This window comes from Leopardus geoffroyi, chromosome C1, assembly GCF_018350155.1.
Source record: "Leopardus geoffroyi isolate Oge1 chromosome C1, O.geoffroyi_Oge1_pat1.0, whole genome shotgun sequence".
NCBI classification, from domain to species: domain Eukaryota; kingdom Metazoa; phylum Chordata; class Mammalia; order Carnivora; family Felidae; genus Leopardus; species Leopardus geoffroyi.
Genome location: NC_059328.1, coordinates 75,835,998 through 75,851,485, shown reverse-complemented (window position 1 = coordinate 75,851,485; position 15,488 = coordinate 75,835,998). Strand labels below are relative to the sequence as shown.

Below are 15,488 nucleotides of genomic sequence, written 5' to 3'. Positions count from 1 at the left end.
GAAATCTGCATGACTGAAGAAATAACCGGTTTTAACACATCAGTGTTACAGGTTCTCTCTGCCCCATGATTTATACAGGGGCTCATCCCAACATTCCCCCAGCTGCTTCATGAATTTGTGATCTACAAGGGGAGGGAGGGCCTTGTACTCAAAAGAGAACACATTTCAAAAGTCTGTTTGAAGAGTAAAAACTGACAATGTTCATTTTAAAGCAGAAATAGGTCAGCCATTCGAAGACAAGAGGAGGCAACGTTTTTGTTCAGAAGAATAACAGATATATGGCATTAAAAATCAGGACAGAGGTGCTGAAGCTTGCTCAGGAGGTAAAATATTAAGATCTTTCTGTCAATTTTTAGTGTTCAGAACACAAAGCTCTGTTCATCACAAAGAAGCCAGTTTGTTTATCAAGATTACTTGGATTTCTTTAGCAAGTAGTTTAACTCTTCCCATAGTTTTCTCTGGTCATCATGTTGTATTTTATAATGAAGACAAAATGGAGAGCACTGGTGGAAAGACAGACTGCTCGCAGCTTGGCCTGCCTTCTAGCCTCTCACAACCAGGATTTGCTTTCTGCTTGCGCTGGACGGAGGTACCCATGACAGAGTTATCTGAGGAGAAGACCTGTTCTGGGTGAGCCCACGTTGCCCTGGAATTACATGGCCGAGGGGTGGGCACCAGGGACCAGACCGAGATTGGGTTTCAAGCCAAGATACTGGATTCTCCTGGTTAAGATACAGAACTCTGCATGTGTAACAGTGAAAATGGCATACGCTGCATTAACATCCCATGACTTGAAGGCATGACAATTCAGGAACACACATGAATTTGTGGCACATGGACACATGGCACAGAACAAGGAGATGTGTGATTTTCTAAAAGTAGGAACGCATTCATTCTTTCTCACCAAACCAGGTACATTCTAAGCAGTTATCGAGGTTGAAAATCTCCAAGAATGACAGAGACTATGTCACTGAGTTTCCATCATAGCCCTTGGTGACAGACATAGCAGCACGTTCTATCATGGCCAGGATTGACTCGGTCACGGTTTTGGTCTTGACACACAACGGGAGGAAGCATGACTTCATTTTATCATGTTGATAAATTATAAATTATAGAATTCTTTATAATGACCTCCATGCTAGTTTATTGGTCCTGGCTTTGCCCCTTTGGGGTGGAAACTTGAAAATGCTCAAGATAGTAAAGTGTTGCCACGCATACAAGTCACCACAGTTGCATCGCCACAGAAGGTGTAACAGATGTGTGATGAAATTGGACCATCACTGTCCTTGGGTCAACAACTGTTTGGTTACCAAAGTCATGCCTTGTTCACCCCACATCTCCTTTTAGCACCGCTGGGTTGCATTCATGCTGCCTTCATTTTTGTTATGACCAAGTTTACATGGCTTTACAATTGGCTCTCCTTTGGGTGGAACACGGTAAAGACTGAGGAAAGCAGCCCGGAGAGATCCTCTTATTCCCTTTGAATTAGTGGCACTTGTAGGCAGCTTGTTTGCCTTGGGATTAGCTTTGGGAACAACCATAGCTGTTGGGATGTCGTTTTGTAGCCAGACGAAAATAATTCTCAGAAACAAAACTTCTATTGAATCACGGACTGAAGAAAAGGCTAAACATCGAATTCAATATTACTGACTAGATGAGGTCTCTGTTTTACCATATGAAATAGGAAGTAGATGGAAGAACTTTAAACAGGTATTTACATGGTCAGGGTTCCCTGAAGGAGATGGGCTAGAATGGCCAATAAGAGGAGGCTGTCACCAGTACAGTAGAACAATTAAAACAAAAAGCAAATAGAGGAATCAGAAGAGTTCAGTGTAAAGCAATAGAAGATTATAGTGGTACCTGCTGTCCTCTGAATAAAGGAATTGAAATCTTCATGAGCCACCTGCACTAAAGAGCCTTAAATAAGGCTACAGAAAGGGGAGTTCATTTTAGCCCTGATTGTATGGAGATAAAATTCTTGATGATTCCTTTATCGAAGGTGTTTCAAGAGTAAGAATCTGGTTTTCTAGAAACTGTGTAGAGAAGAGTCCATGCGATGCTGAAACAGATCAACCCCCAGAGGGCGAGAAGAGAAATAGATAGCCACAGTTAAAGTAAAATTATTCTTTAGGTCCTCTCCATTACTTGAAAATTGTACATATTACTAAAGAATTATGCAATGAACCTGCTCTGGTCAAGGTGTTCTTTTTCTCAAAGGTGCCCTAGAGCAATGATCTAAATATTTTATTACCATTTTGAAATGGAGAAACCATTCTGCTTATGCCTTTGAATTCTTGCCCCTCTTTGCCCCCTCTTCCTTTCCCCAAAAGGAAAAACACTTCATCCAAGTAAGTCAATTGCATTTTCTCTAGGATTATTTTTATGTGCTGTGCACTATGGACCACACCTGCAGATATAAAGATGCTTTTATCCTGTTTCCACCTCAGTTTTCCCCTCATTTCTTACATAATATTCTAGATACTATAGAACTTAATATGTCAGATTCGATATAAGCCTAAATTTTATTACCCGTCTTTTAATAATGCAGATTTTGTCAAATCACATAAAGATTAATAGATGTTCTATAAAAATGAAAACAAAAAAAGTTAGATGACAAGTTGAAATCTTCCTTCAAAACCTCTCTCAAATGTCCCCCAGATTTTCCATTTCCACTTGTGCTCCCCCACGTTAGCTCTCATCACTTTATGGCTACACAAGGGTGACTGCCTCCTTCCTAGTCTCCCATTTCCTGTCTTCACTTCAGCCAGACCACCTTCCATGCAATTGTCTAAATTATCTTCCAAAAGTACAGCTCTCAGCATGTATATTATTTATGGCCCATAGTAGCTGCTCAAGAAATCACTTGATTTCCCGCTGCCCAAAGGAAAAAACTTCAACTCAAAGCCCTTATGTTTTGTAAATAACCATGAGAGATTATTATATAATAAAGAATATATTTGGTCTTTGTCCCTGGTTCCTGGTACACAGAGCCCTTGGAATTTCCCAAGTGATAGAAGTGTCTTTGTTAAGCTAATGAGATGACTCATGTGGGCCTTTAGAAAGCTTCAGGATGTGGGCTGGACATCAGAAAGGCCAGCCCTGCTATTAGAGTGTTGGATTTTGGCCCAACCTGACCTGGAGGGGAGGGCGGGTTGGGGGAAATAGGAACTGGGGAGGAGAGAAATTAAGATCAATCTTGTCTTCATAATGAAACTCCAGTAAAAACTGCGACATCAAGGCTCATTGGAGCTTCCCAGTTGGTGAACTCATAGAAGTGCCCAGAGGGTAGACACAGTCTCGCCCCATGGAGAGAGGGCACAGAAGCTGAGTTCTGTCCTAAGTTCTCTTCAAAAACAACTGTAATCATAATTTTGCACTTTCTTGAGTTCTGTGAGTCATTCTTGTGAATTATCAAACCCGAGGGAGTCATGGAACCTCCAGATTTGTAGCCAGTTGGACCGATGAGTGGTTGGCCTTGGGAATCCCTGGGGGGCTTGTGACTAGTATCTGAAGGGAGGGCGATCCTGTGGAGAACTCTGCACTTAACTTGTGGAGCCTGTGCCAAGTCTAGATAGTATCAGTATCAGGACTGGGTTGGGTGGAAACAGAATAGAGACAGCATTCAGTAGCTATTACTGGAATCTACAGAAATAGAGCATGTTACCAGAGTATGACTTGGGATATCATGGCTGTAACGGAAAGATTGATTTAAAAGCTTCCCCAGGACCACAAAATGGTACTACTGCTTCCTATGGTCTGGCTTACACAGAACCTGTTAGGTTGGCCCGGTGCTAAGAAATCATGCCTGTGAGTCATTTGAAGAAAGAGGAGTCAAAATATTTTGATGAGCTTAGGGCAAGACATTTGAAATGCTTTATGACCTATGGTCTTAATTCCAGGGGTCCTACTGGTGGTTTATTTGGGCAGAAGACAACCTAAGTGTCCTCCACGTAGCCTCTCCGAGAAACATTCTACCTAAGCAAGACGGCCAAGTCTGGCTGAGCAGTTATAAGTAAATGAGTATGTGAAGAGTTGGAGACCCCTGCACTGTCGACATCCTTGGTAGCACTTCTGAGAAGAATCAAGCTGCTGGTGCTGGTGACGGTGGTTATGGCAAGAGAGAGGTCGCCGTCTACTTGTTGCTCACCAAGCTGTCTGTTTCCAATGTTGGCAGTAAAACCTAGCAACAGAGGGTAAGAAAAGAGAAGTCCCCAGGCGCTGCACAGCCCCTGCCTATCAGACCCCGTGTGAGTGCTTTTACTTGACTTAGCTGATTTTGTCCTCCCCCGTGGAGGGGGTGGAGGTATTATCATCCCACTTTACAGAGACTCAAACTGGCTACAAGTGCTGTGAGCTCTCACAGCTAGTAAGTTGGAGAAGAGGCGTGAGCATTCAGGGCTGTCTGAATCCAAATTTAAACTCTACATTCTCCATCACTGCTGACGAGCCAGCTTTGGGCCTCACCCTGGCATGCCCAAGTTACACTCTGGGTTAGGAAAGCCGAGAAAGGTTATCTTTTCCCTCTCAACTTAGTATAGAGTAAGCTCCTGAACCAATTTTCCCCAGACAAGCCAGAGATTGCCAGTGGCAAGACAACATGGGACTCTTTTGCAGCCTTTTTTCCTCAGCATTGTCTCATTTAGGCAAATTGGTGCTAATTCTGGGGCAGACGGGAACAAGTAACCATCACGGCCTCCTGGAGACTTCTTTGGTGCCGCCACCCAGGGCATACGTGGCTGTGTTTACAGAGTGCCCCTTCCACTCCCCTGAATTAGCTCCATCTAGTTGCAAGTAGGAAACAGTGGCTCTTCCAGCAAGAATCCTTGATGGTGCGTCCTTCTGACCACCAGAAGATTCCCTAGAGGGTTCACCATGAGCTGAGACCACACTGGGAGGTTGAGGCTGGGGGACCTGCATTATTAAGCATCTGTTTGTCATTAGTAGGTGCCTTTTCTTGCACGGTTGGCCAGGCCCTGACACTGTAGGCCGTGGTGGTGGACGCTCAAAGGACACTTGGACAAGATGTGCTGACCTTGGCAGTCTCATGCAGCCACCGGCACAGCAGGCAGCCTGGGACAGTGTCTCACCTGTGGGCTGGGGCCTGGGCTGAAGACAGAGTGCAGCCACTCACCAGGGAACGCCTTGAGCCGAACACACTCTCTCTCTCTCTCATCTCTGAAGGTTTCACAGCAGTTGATTTCCCATGGAAACAAGCAGAAATCTGTTTTAATCATCTGGCATTTTAGGTTTCCTCATTTGTATGAGAACCTGGAGATACAGACATATGGTACATTCATTACCCCAGAAAGCTACAGCTGAAAGAAAAATAGTTAAAGCCAGTCTTAAAGCTGGAAAGCTTCAGCATATACCTTCACATTACTTTCCTTAATCTCACAGATTGTCAAAAATGCTGCCAAAATAGTTGTTTCTGTTTCAGCTCAGCGCTTCCAGCAAAATCCACATTTGAACCTCAGTGTGTGCTTCTTCCAAGGCATGGCTGCCCCTCTTACCTCCTGACCCAGACGGAGAGAGTAGACTGAGCGCGGGCGGAAAATCCCAGGCCTGACCTTGCCCTCACTAATCCTGTGACCTTGGGCTACAACTGAGCTTCTCTGGGCCTCATTTTCCTCATCTGAAAATGTCATTCAGTCACCTGACAAGTACTTATTGAGCATTTATTTTGTGGCAGGCACTGTTCAAAGAACTGGGAAGATAGTGATAAATAAAATAGGATCCCCACTTTTGTGGAGTTTAAATTCTTTGTGGGGGGAGATAAATGAGTAGAGGACACAGTATGGTAGTTGGCAATAGGGTCATGGAAAAAAACAGAACAGGGAAGGGAGTGTTTGTGCAGAACAATTGCAGGTGTGAAACACGCTGGTCAAGGAAGTCCTCAGTAGAGAGGAGGCAGTGGAGGAGAGGTCTGAAGGACATATGAAGGTGTTCTGGGTGGATGGCAGAGGAAGAGTATTTTGTGGGGAGGCCCTGAAGCTGGAGACTGCCTCTGTTTTTGAGAAATAGCAAGAAGTCCGAAATGGCTCAAATCTGCGTGTGGGGGCTTTGAAAGCCACCAAAGAGGATTCGCCAGCAGGTGCTCTCAGAGGGTTTTGAGCAGAGGAGAAACGATCTAAGATGTGTTACAGTAACTCTGGCTGCTATGTGGAGAGCACACTGAAGGGGGCAAAGTCGGGCCGCCATTGCTGTAACTGAAGGGAGGCCCCATGATGGATTGGACCAGGGCAATTGGCATTTGGTGGTGAGAAATGCTTGAAGCGTAGCTATACGTTACTTTGAAGGGAGAGCTGCCAAGGCTGGCAGATTACACGTGGGTGTGAAATAAGAGAGCGAAGGCGAACTCCCCAGTTTTTTAGCCTGGTTGCCGGGAAGAGTGGAGTGTCGATCTTCCGAGACTGAGAATAGCGTAAGGGGAAACAGGTGGGGAGGGATGGCACCTCGGGAACTCAGTTTGGGGCACGTGAAGTTTGAGACACCAGTTGGAAATCCAAACAGACACAACGAAAACATGTGACTCAGCAAACAGAACTTATCAGATGAACTTGATCTAAAAGAATGATAGCTTTTGTCTTCAAGAAAAATCAGAGTAACCTCTGGTGATGCCATGTGGTGAGAAACCAAGATGACTGAGAAGTAAATCATTTTGAGAAGTAAAGTTTCTGTGCTTTCCTAGCCTGGACACTATTATCATTATTATCTCCTTGCAGTTAATTACCTAATGCAGGATTGCAAAGTTCACAAATTTAAAGGTAAAGAAAGGTCTGGTCACTGGAACATACAATACAGAAAGCACACATCCACCCACCCATTTTGGGGAAAGTTACACAGCGCTATAGTCTGAATGTTTGTATCCACACCCCTCCCCAAATTGATAGGTTGAAATCTTTTTTTTTTTTTTTTTTTTTTTTTTTGATAGGTTGAAATCTTAATCATCAATGTGATGGTATTAGGAGGTGGGGCCTTTGGAAGGTGATTAGGTCATGAGGGTGGAGCTCTCTCACATGGGATTAATGCCCTTGTAAAAGAGATCCCAAGAGTTTCCTGCTCCTTCCACCAGGTGGGAACACAGCAAGAAGTCCGCAGTCTGCAACCCAGAAGAGGGCCCTCACTAGAACCTAATCATGCTGGCACCAGATCTTGGGTTTTCCAGTCCCCACAACTGTAAGAAAAAATTGTTTGGTGCATAGAAACCACCCCGTGTATGGTATTTGGTTACAGTAGCCCCAAAAGACTGAGACATACAGGCCAGAGTTAGAAGAAGGGTATTTATGACTAAGGGTGCAGAGAAGAACTCAGTGCCTATGCTCATTTTGGTTGCAAGAAGCTTTTTGGCTCCCAGATAGAGAAGGCTGTGAAGCTGGAGTTGAGCTGTATAGTGGAAATGATAATATCTAGCTTGCAAGGTTGCCCAGGGCCTGGCTCATAGTAGGACTCAATGAATCTTAGTTCACTTGCTTTTAAGGACAAGAATTCTGTACTATGAATCTTTGTACTCTTAGTAGGTACATAATAAATGTACTTATTTCTAGATTCGAATGTAGCCACCTTCGATATTAATATGTTTATGTTATATGTTACTAATAATGTATATTAATATTTCTAAGGTACTAGAGACTTAAGGCAAAGTTAAGACTTCAATCGAGAGCAGTGCTCCCAAGTACAAATATAATGCAAGCTATATAGTTAATTTTATGTTTTCTAGTATACACATTTTAAAAAATGAAAAGCAATAAAATTGATTTTAATGGTATTATTTAACCCAAAGTATTATCCTTTCCACAAGTAATCCACATAAAAATATTGACATTTTATTCTGTTTTTAACTAATTCTTAGAAATCCAGTGTGCATCTTATACCTCAACTAAATAACTCAATTAACATCTCAATTAAAACTAGCTGCAATCCGGGGCGCCTGGGTGGCGCAGTCGGTTAAGCGTCCGACTTCAGCCAGGTCACGATCTCGCGGTCCGTGAGTTCGAGCCCCGCGTCGGGGCTCTGGGCTGATGGCTCAGAGCCTGGAGCCTGTTTCCGATTCTGTGTCTCCCTCTCTCTCTGCCCCTCCCCCGTTCATGCTCTGTCTCTCTCTGTCCCAAAAAAAATAAATAAACGTTGAAAAAAAAAAAAAATTTAAAACTAGCTGCAATCCAAGAGCTTAAAGCCACACATGGCTAGTGACTATCATACTGGACAGTGTGGTTCTGGCGGCAAAAGGGAGGTACTTTTTTCTCTTGCTTTATGTTTTTATGCGCCTGACATTCAACTACAGAAACATGGTGTGTTTTCAGTCAGTCAGGCTCAGATAGTACTTGTTCCTGTGTTTTATATAGCAGGCAGTTATGTGGTCGCTATTTTTATACACAATGGGAACAGAGGATCTCAAACTGTCTTTATGCCCTAGGAATGGAAAATGGCATCTCCGCTTCACCTGTTCTTATCTCCCTTGGGTAGAAACAAAACAGAAGAAAACCCACAAAGGAAAGATCCAATAGCAAAACTTGTGCTTGTATGGGTGGTCATCCTGATGGCTGCACTTTAAAATGTTACCTTCCTCTGATTTTATGCTAAGAATCTTTATGATAAAAAAAGCATAAAAATGGTGGTGGTAGAGGGGGTCACAAATCACTTTGAACTGGTGGCAGGAGATCTTCTGAGAAATGACACTCATAGGAAATAAAAACAAAGGGAAAACTGTCTTGATAAACGTAGAGCTCTTAGTCACAGAATAACTGGGACACATTTCAGTTCATCAAAATAACTTCGTGTAGTTTTGCAGACTCAGTCATATCTCTAACTTACAAAATTCCTCCCTGATGCCAGAATCTTAGTGTTCGTACTGAGCGGGGAGAGTTACTACAAGCAATACTGTTCTAAGCACTTTAAATGCATTGATGTGCTCAATCCTTCTAAGTCTTATGCCCCTTATAATAAACCTGTAACAGATTTGAATCTCAGCTCTGTCACTTGCTAGCTAGGAACTTTATGAGATTTAGTTTTCTATTATGTAATTAGGTTTTCGTGAAAATTAACTCGAAATGTGTGAAATGTGCATTGCACGGTGCTTGACACTTGGGAAGATCTCTATAAACATTGCTACCATTATTGGTGACAAATGCTTACTTTACAAATCTTAAGGAAAGTGGTTGCAAATATTCTATGGCAAGAGGTCCACAGGGTTAGAATCTCTTCTTCTGGCTATTAAGGCTATTAACAGTGGCTTTCAGTTTTAAGAGCCACAATTTCCCTTGTTCATATGCTAGAAAGTTTTGGAGGGTATACTCCAAAATTGTTTGTAGGGTATATAAATCAAGAATGTATTCCAACATCACAAATATTTTTTATTTTTTATTTTATTTTATTTTATTTTTTATTATATGAAATTTATTGTCAAATTGGTTTCCATACAACACCCAGTGCTCATCCCAAAAGGTGCCCTCCTCAATACCCATCACCCACCCTCTCCTCCCTCCCACCCCCCATCAACCCTCAGTTTGTTCTCAGTTCCCAACAGTCTCTTATGCTTTGGCTCTCTCCCACTCTAACCTCTTTTTTTTTTTTCTTTTTTCCTCCCACTCCCCCATGGGTTCCTGTTAAGTTTCTCAGGATCCACATAAGAGTGAAACCATATGGTATCTGTCTTTCTCTGTATGGCTTATTTCACTTAGCATCACACTCTCCAGTTCCATCCACGTTGCTACAAAAGGCCATATTTCATTTTTTCTCATTGCCACATAGTATTCCATTGTGTATATAAACCACAATTTCTTTATCCATTCATCAGTTGATGGACATTTAGGCTCTTTCCATAATTTGGCTATTGTTGAGAGTGCTGCTATGAACATTGGGGTACAAGTGCCCCTATGCATCAGTACTCCTGTATCCCTTGGATAAATTCCTAGCAGTGCTATTGCTGGGTCATAGGGTAGGTCTATTTTTAATTTTCTGAGGAACCTCCACACTGCTTTCCAGAGCGGCTGCACCAATTTGCATTCCCACCAACAGTGCAAGAGGGTTCCCGTTTCTCCACATCCTCTCCAGCATCTATAGTCTCCTGATTTGTTCATTTTGGCCACTCTGACTGGTGTGAGGTGATACCTGAATGTGGTTTTGATTTGTATTTCCCTGATAAGGAGCGACGCTGAACATCTTTTCATGTGCCTGTTGGCCATCCGGATGTCTTCTTTAGAGAAGTGTCTATTCATGTTTTCTGCCCATTTCTTCACTGGGTTATTTGTTTTTCGGGTGTGGAGTTTGGTGAGCTCTTTATAGATTTTGGATACTAGCCCTTTGTCCGATATGTCATTTGCAAATATCTGTTCCCATTCCGTTGGTTGCCTTTTAGTTTTGTTGGTTGTTTCCTTTGCTGTGCAGAAGCTTTTTATCTTCATAAGGTCCCAGTAATTCACTTTTGCTTTTAATTCCCTTGCCTTTGGGGATGTGTCGAGTAAGAGATTGCTGCGGCTGAGGTCAGAGAGGTCTTTTCCTGCTTTCTCCTCTAAGGTTTTGATGGTTTCCTGTCTCACATTCAGGTCCTTTATCCATTTTGAGTTTATTTTTGTGAATGGTGTGAGAAAGTGGTCTAGTTTCAACCTTCTGCATGTTGCTGTCCAGTTCTCCCAGCACCATTTGTTAAAGAGGCTGTCTTTTTTCCATTGGATGTTCTTTCCTGCTTTGTCAAAGATGAGTTGGCCATACATTTGTGGGTCTAGTTCTGGGGTTTCTATTCTATTCCATTGGTCTATGTGTCTGTTTTTGTGTCAATACCATGCTGTCTTGATGATGACAGCTTTGTAGTAGAGGCTAAAGTCTGGGATTGTGATGCCTCCTGCTTTGGTCTTCTTCTTCAAAATTCCTTTGGCTATTCGGGGCCTTTTGTGGTTCCATACGAATTTTAGGATTGCTTGTTCTAGTTTCGAGAAGAATGCTGGTGCAATTTTGATTGGGATTGCATTGAATGTGTAGATAGCTTTGGGTAGTATTGACATTTTGACAATATTTATTTTTCCAATCCATGAGCAGGGAATGTCTTTCCATTTCTTTAAATCTTCTTCAATTACCTTCATAAGCTTTCTATAGTTTTCAGCATACAGATTCTTTACATCTTTGGTTAGATTTATTCCTAGGTATTTTATGCTTCTTGGTGCAATTGTGAATGGGATCAGTTTCTTTATTTGTCTTTCTGTTGCTTCATTGTTAGTGTATAAGAATGCAACTGATTTCTGTACATTGATTTTATATCCTGCAACTTTGCTGAATTCATGTATCAATTCTAGCAGACTTTTGGTGGAGTCTATTGGATTTTCCATGTATAATATCATGTCATCTGCAAAAAGCGAAAGCTTGATTTCATCTTTGCCAATTTTGATGCCTTTGATTTCCTTTTGTTGTCTGATTGCTGATGCTAGAACTTCCAGCACTATGTTAAACAACAGCGGTGAGAGTGGGCATCCCTGTCGTGTTCCTGATCTCAGGGGAAAAGTTCTCAGTTTTTCCCCGTTGAGGATGATGTTAGCTGTGGGCTTTTCATAAATGGCTTTTATGATCTTTAAGTATGTTCCTTCTATCCCGACTTTCTCAAGGGTTTTTATTAAGAAAGGGTGCTGGATTTTGTCAAAGGCCTTTTCTGCATCGATTGACAGGATCATATGGTTCTTCTCTTTTTTTTTGTTAATGTGATGTATCACGTTGATTGATTTGCGAATGTTGAACCAGCCCTGCATCCCAGGAATGAATCCCACTTGATCATGGTGAATAATTCTTTTTATATGCCGTTGAATTCGATTTGCTAGTATCTTATTGAGAATTTTTGCATCCATATTCATCAGGAATATTGGCCGGTAGTTCTCTTTTTTTACTGGGATCTGTCTGGTTTAGGAATCAAAGTAATACTGGCTTCATAGAATGAGTCTGGAAGTTTTCCTTCCCTTTCTATTTCTTGGAATAGCTTGAGAAGGATAGGTATTATCTCTGCTTTAAACGTCTGGTAGAACTCCCCTGGGAAGCCATCTGATCCTGGACTCTTATTTGTTGGGAGATTTTTGATAACCGATTCAATTTCTTCGCTGGTTATGGGTCTGTTCAAGCTTTCTATTTCCTCCTGATTGAGTTTTGGAAGAGTGTGGGTGTTCAGGAATTTGTCCATTTCTTCCAGGTTGTCCAATTTGTTGGCATATAATTTTTCATAGTATTCCCTGATAATTGTTTGTATCTCTGAGGGATTGGTTGTAATCATTCCATTTTCATTCATGATTTTATCTATTTGGGTCATCTCCCTTTTCTTTTTGAGAAGCCTGGCTAGAGGTTTGTCAATTTTGTTTATTTTTTCAAAAAACCAACTCTTGGTTTCATTGATCTGCTCTACAGTTTTTTTAGACTCTATATTGTTTATTTCTGCTCTGATCTTTATTATTTCTCTTCTTCTGCTGGGTTTGGGGTGTCTTTGCTGTTCTGCTTCTATTTCCTTTAGGTGTGCTGTTAGATTTTGTATTTGGGATTTTTCTTGTTTCTTGAGATAGGCCTGGATTGCAATGTATTTTCCTCTCAGGACTGCCTTCGCTGCGTCCCAAAGCGTTTGGATTGTTGTATTTTCATTTTCGTTTGTTTCCACATATTTTTTAATTTCTTCTCTAATTGCCTGGTTGACCCACTCATTCGTTAGTAGGGTGTTCTTTAACCTCCATGCTTTTGGAGGTTTTCCAGACTTTTTTCTGTGGTTGATTTCAAGCTTCATAGCATTGTGGTCTGAAAGTATGCATGGTATAATTTCAATTCTGGTAAACTTATGAAGGGCTGTTTTGTGACCCAGTATATGATCTATCTTGGAGAATGTTCCATGTGCACTCGAGAAGAAAGTATATTCTGTTGCTTTGGGATGCAGAGTTCTAAATATATCTGTCAAGTCCATCTGATCCAATGTTTCATTCAGGGCCCTTGTTTCTTTACTGACCATGTGTCTAGATGATCTATCCATTTCTGTAAGTGGGGTGTTAAAGTCCCCTGCAATTACCACATTCTTATCAATAAGGTTGCTTATGTTTATGAGTAGTTGTTTTATCTATTTGGGGGCTCCGGTATTCGGCGCATAGACATTTATAATTGTTAGCTCTTCCTGATGAATAGACCCTGTAACTATTATATAATGTCCTTCTTCATCTCTTGTTACAGCCTTTAATTTAAAGTCTAGTTTGTCTGATATAAGTATGGCTACTCCAGCTTTCTTTTGGCTTCCAGTAGCATGATAAATAGTTCTCCATCCCCTCACTCTCAATCTAAAGATGAGATGGGTCTTGATGGGTCTTGTTTTTTTATCCATTCTGATACCCTATGTCTTTTGGTTGGCGCATTTAATCCATTTACATTCAGTGTTATTATAGAAAGATACGGGTTTAGGGTCATTGTGATGTCTGTATGTTTTATGCTTGTAGTGTTGTCTCTGGTACTTTGTCTCACAGGGTCCCCCTTAGGATCTCTTGTAGGGCTGGTTTAGTGGTGACAAATTCCTTCAGTTTTTGTTTGTTTGGGAAGACCTTTATCTCTCCTTCTATTCTAAATGACAGACTTGCTGGATAAAGGATTCTCGGCTGCATATTTTTTCTGTCTAGCACACTGAAAATCTCGTGCCAATTCTTTCTGGCCTGCCAAGTTTCAAAAGAGAGATCAGTCACGAGTCTTATAGGTCTCCCTTTATATGTGAGGGCACGTTTACCCCTTGCTGCTTTCAGAATGTTCTCTTTATCCTTGTATTTTGCCAGTTTCACTATGATATGTCGTGCAGAAGATCGATTCAAGTTACGTCTGAAGGGAGTTCTCTGTGCCTCTTGGATTTCCATGCCTTTTTCCTTCCCCAGTTCAGGGAAGTTCTCAGCTATTATTTCTTCAAGTACCCCTTCAGCACCTTTCCCTCTCTCTTCCTCCTCTGGGATACCAATTATGCGTATATTATTTCTTTTTAGTGTATCACTTAGTTCTCTAATTTTCCCCTCATACTCCTGGATTTTTTTATCTCTCTTTTTCTCAGCTTCCTCTTTTTCCATAACTTTATCTTCTAGTTCACCTATTCTCTCCTCTGCCTCTTCAATCGGAGCCGTGGTGGTTTCCATTTTGTTTTGCATTTCATTTAAAGTGTTTTTCAGCTCCTCGTGACTGTTCCTTAGTCCCTTGATCTCTGTAGCAAGAGATTCTCTGCTGTCCTCTATACTGTTTTCAAGCCCATCGATTAATTTTATGACTATTATTCTAAATTCACTTTCTGTTATATTATTTAAATCCTTTTTGATCAGCTCATTAGCTGTTGTTATTTCCTGGAGGTTCTTCTGAGGGTAATTCTTCCGCTTGGTCATTTTGGATAGTCCCTGGCATGGTGAGGACCTGCAGGGCACTTCCCCTGTGTTGTGGTGTATAACTGGAGTTGGTGGGCGGAGTCGCAGTCAGACCTGATGTCTGCCCCCAGCCCACGGCTGGGGCCACAGTCAGACTGGTGTGTGCCTTCTCTTCCCCTCTCCTAGGGGCGGGATTCACTGTGGGGTGGCGTGGCCCGTCTGGGCTACTTGCACACTGCCAGGCTTGTGATGCTGGGGATCTGGCGTATTAGCTGGGGTGGGTAGGCAAGGTGCACAGGGGCAGAAGGGGCAGGCTTAGCTTGCTTCTCCTTAGGTGATCCACTTCAGGAGGGGCCCTGTGGCAGCGGGAGGGAGTCAGATCCGCTGCCGGAGGTTTGGCTCCTCCGCAGAAGCACAGAGTTGGGTGTTTGCGCGGAGCGAGGAAGTTCCCTGGCAGGAACTGGTTCTCTTTGGGATTTTGGCTGGGGGATGGGCGGGGGAGATGGCGCTGGCGAGCGCCTTTGTTCCCCACCAAACTGAGCTCTGTCGTCCGGGGGCTCAGCAGCTCTCCCTCCCTTTGTCCTCCAGCCTTCCTGCTTTCGGAGCAGAGCTGTTAACTTATGACCTCCCAGACGCTAAGTCGCGCTTGCTGTCGGAACACAGTCCGTCAGGCCCCTCCGCTTTTGCCCGCCAGACTCGGGGGCTCTGCTTGGCCGGCGAGCCGCCCCTCCGCCCTGGCTCCCTCCCGCCAGTCCGTGGAGCGCGCACCGCCTCGCCGCCCTTCCTACCCTCTTCCGTGGGCCTCTCGTCTGCGCTTGGCTCCGGCGACTCCGTTCTGCTAATCCTCTGGCGGTTTTCTGGGTTATTTAGGCAGGTGTAGGTGGAATCTAATTGATCAGCAGGACGCGCGGTGAGCCCAGCGTCCTCCTACGCCGCCATCTTCCTACCCACAAATATTTTTTAAAAGGTTTTATTTCTAAGTAATTTCTCTATTACCTCATGTGGGGTTTGAACTCACAACCCCTAGATCAAGAGTTGCATGTTCCACCGACTGGGCCAGCCAGGTGCTCCCCAACATCACTAACAATTTTTAAAGTGATTTTTGAATAGCTGACATATGGACATGATGCAAACTTAAAAGAAAATGCAAAAAGATAC

At 42.8% G+C, this 15,488-nt stretch overlaps 1 pseudogene; it reads left to right on the top strand.

The window, feature by feature from the left end:
- The first annotated feature begins 842 nt into the window (after positions 1–842).
- On the top strand, positions 843–2,184 carry LOC123596817 (annotated as a pseudogene).
- Positions 2,185–15,488: the final 13,304 nt, after the last annotated feature.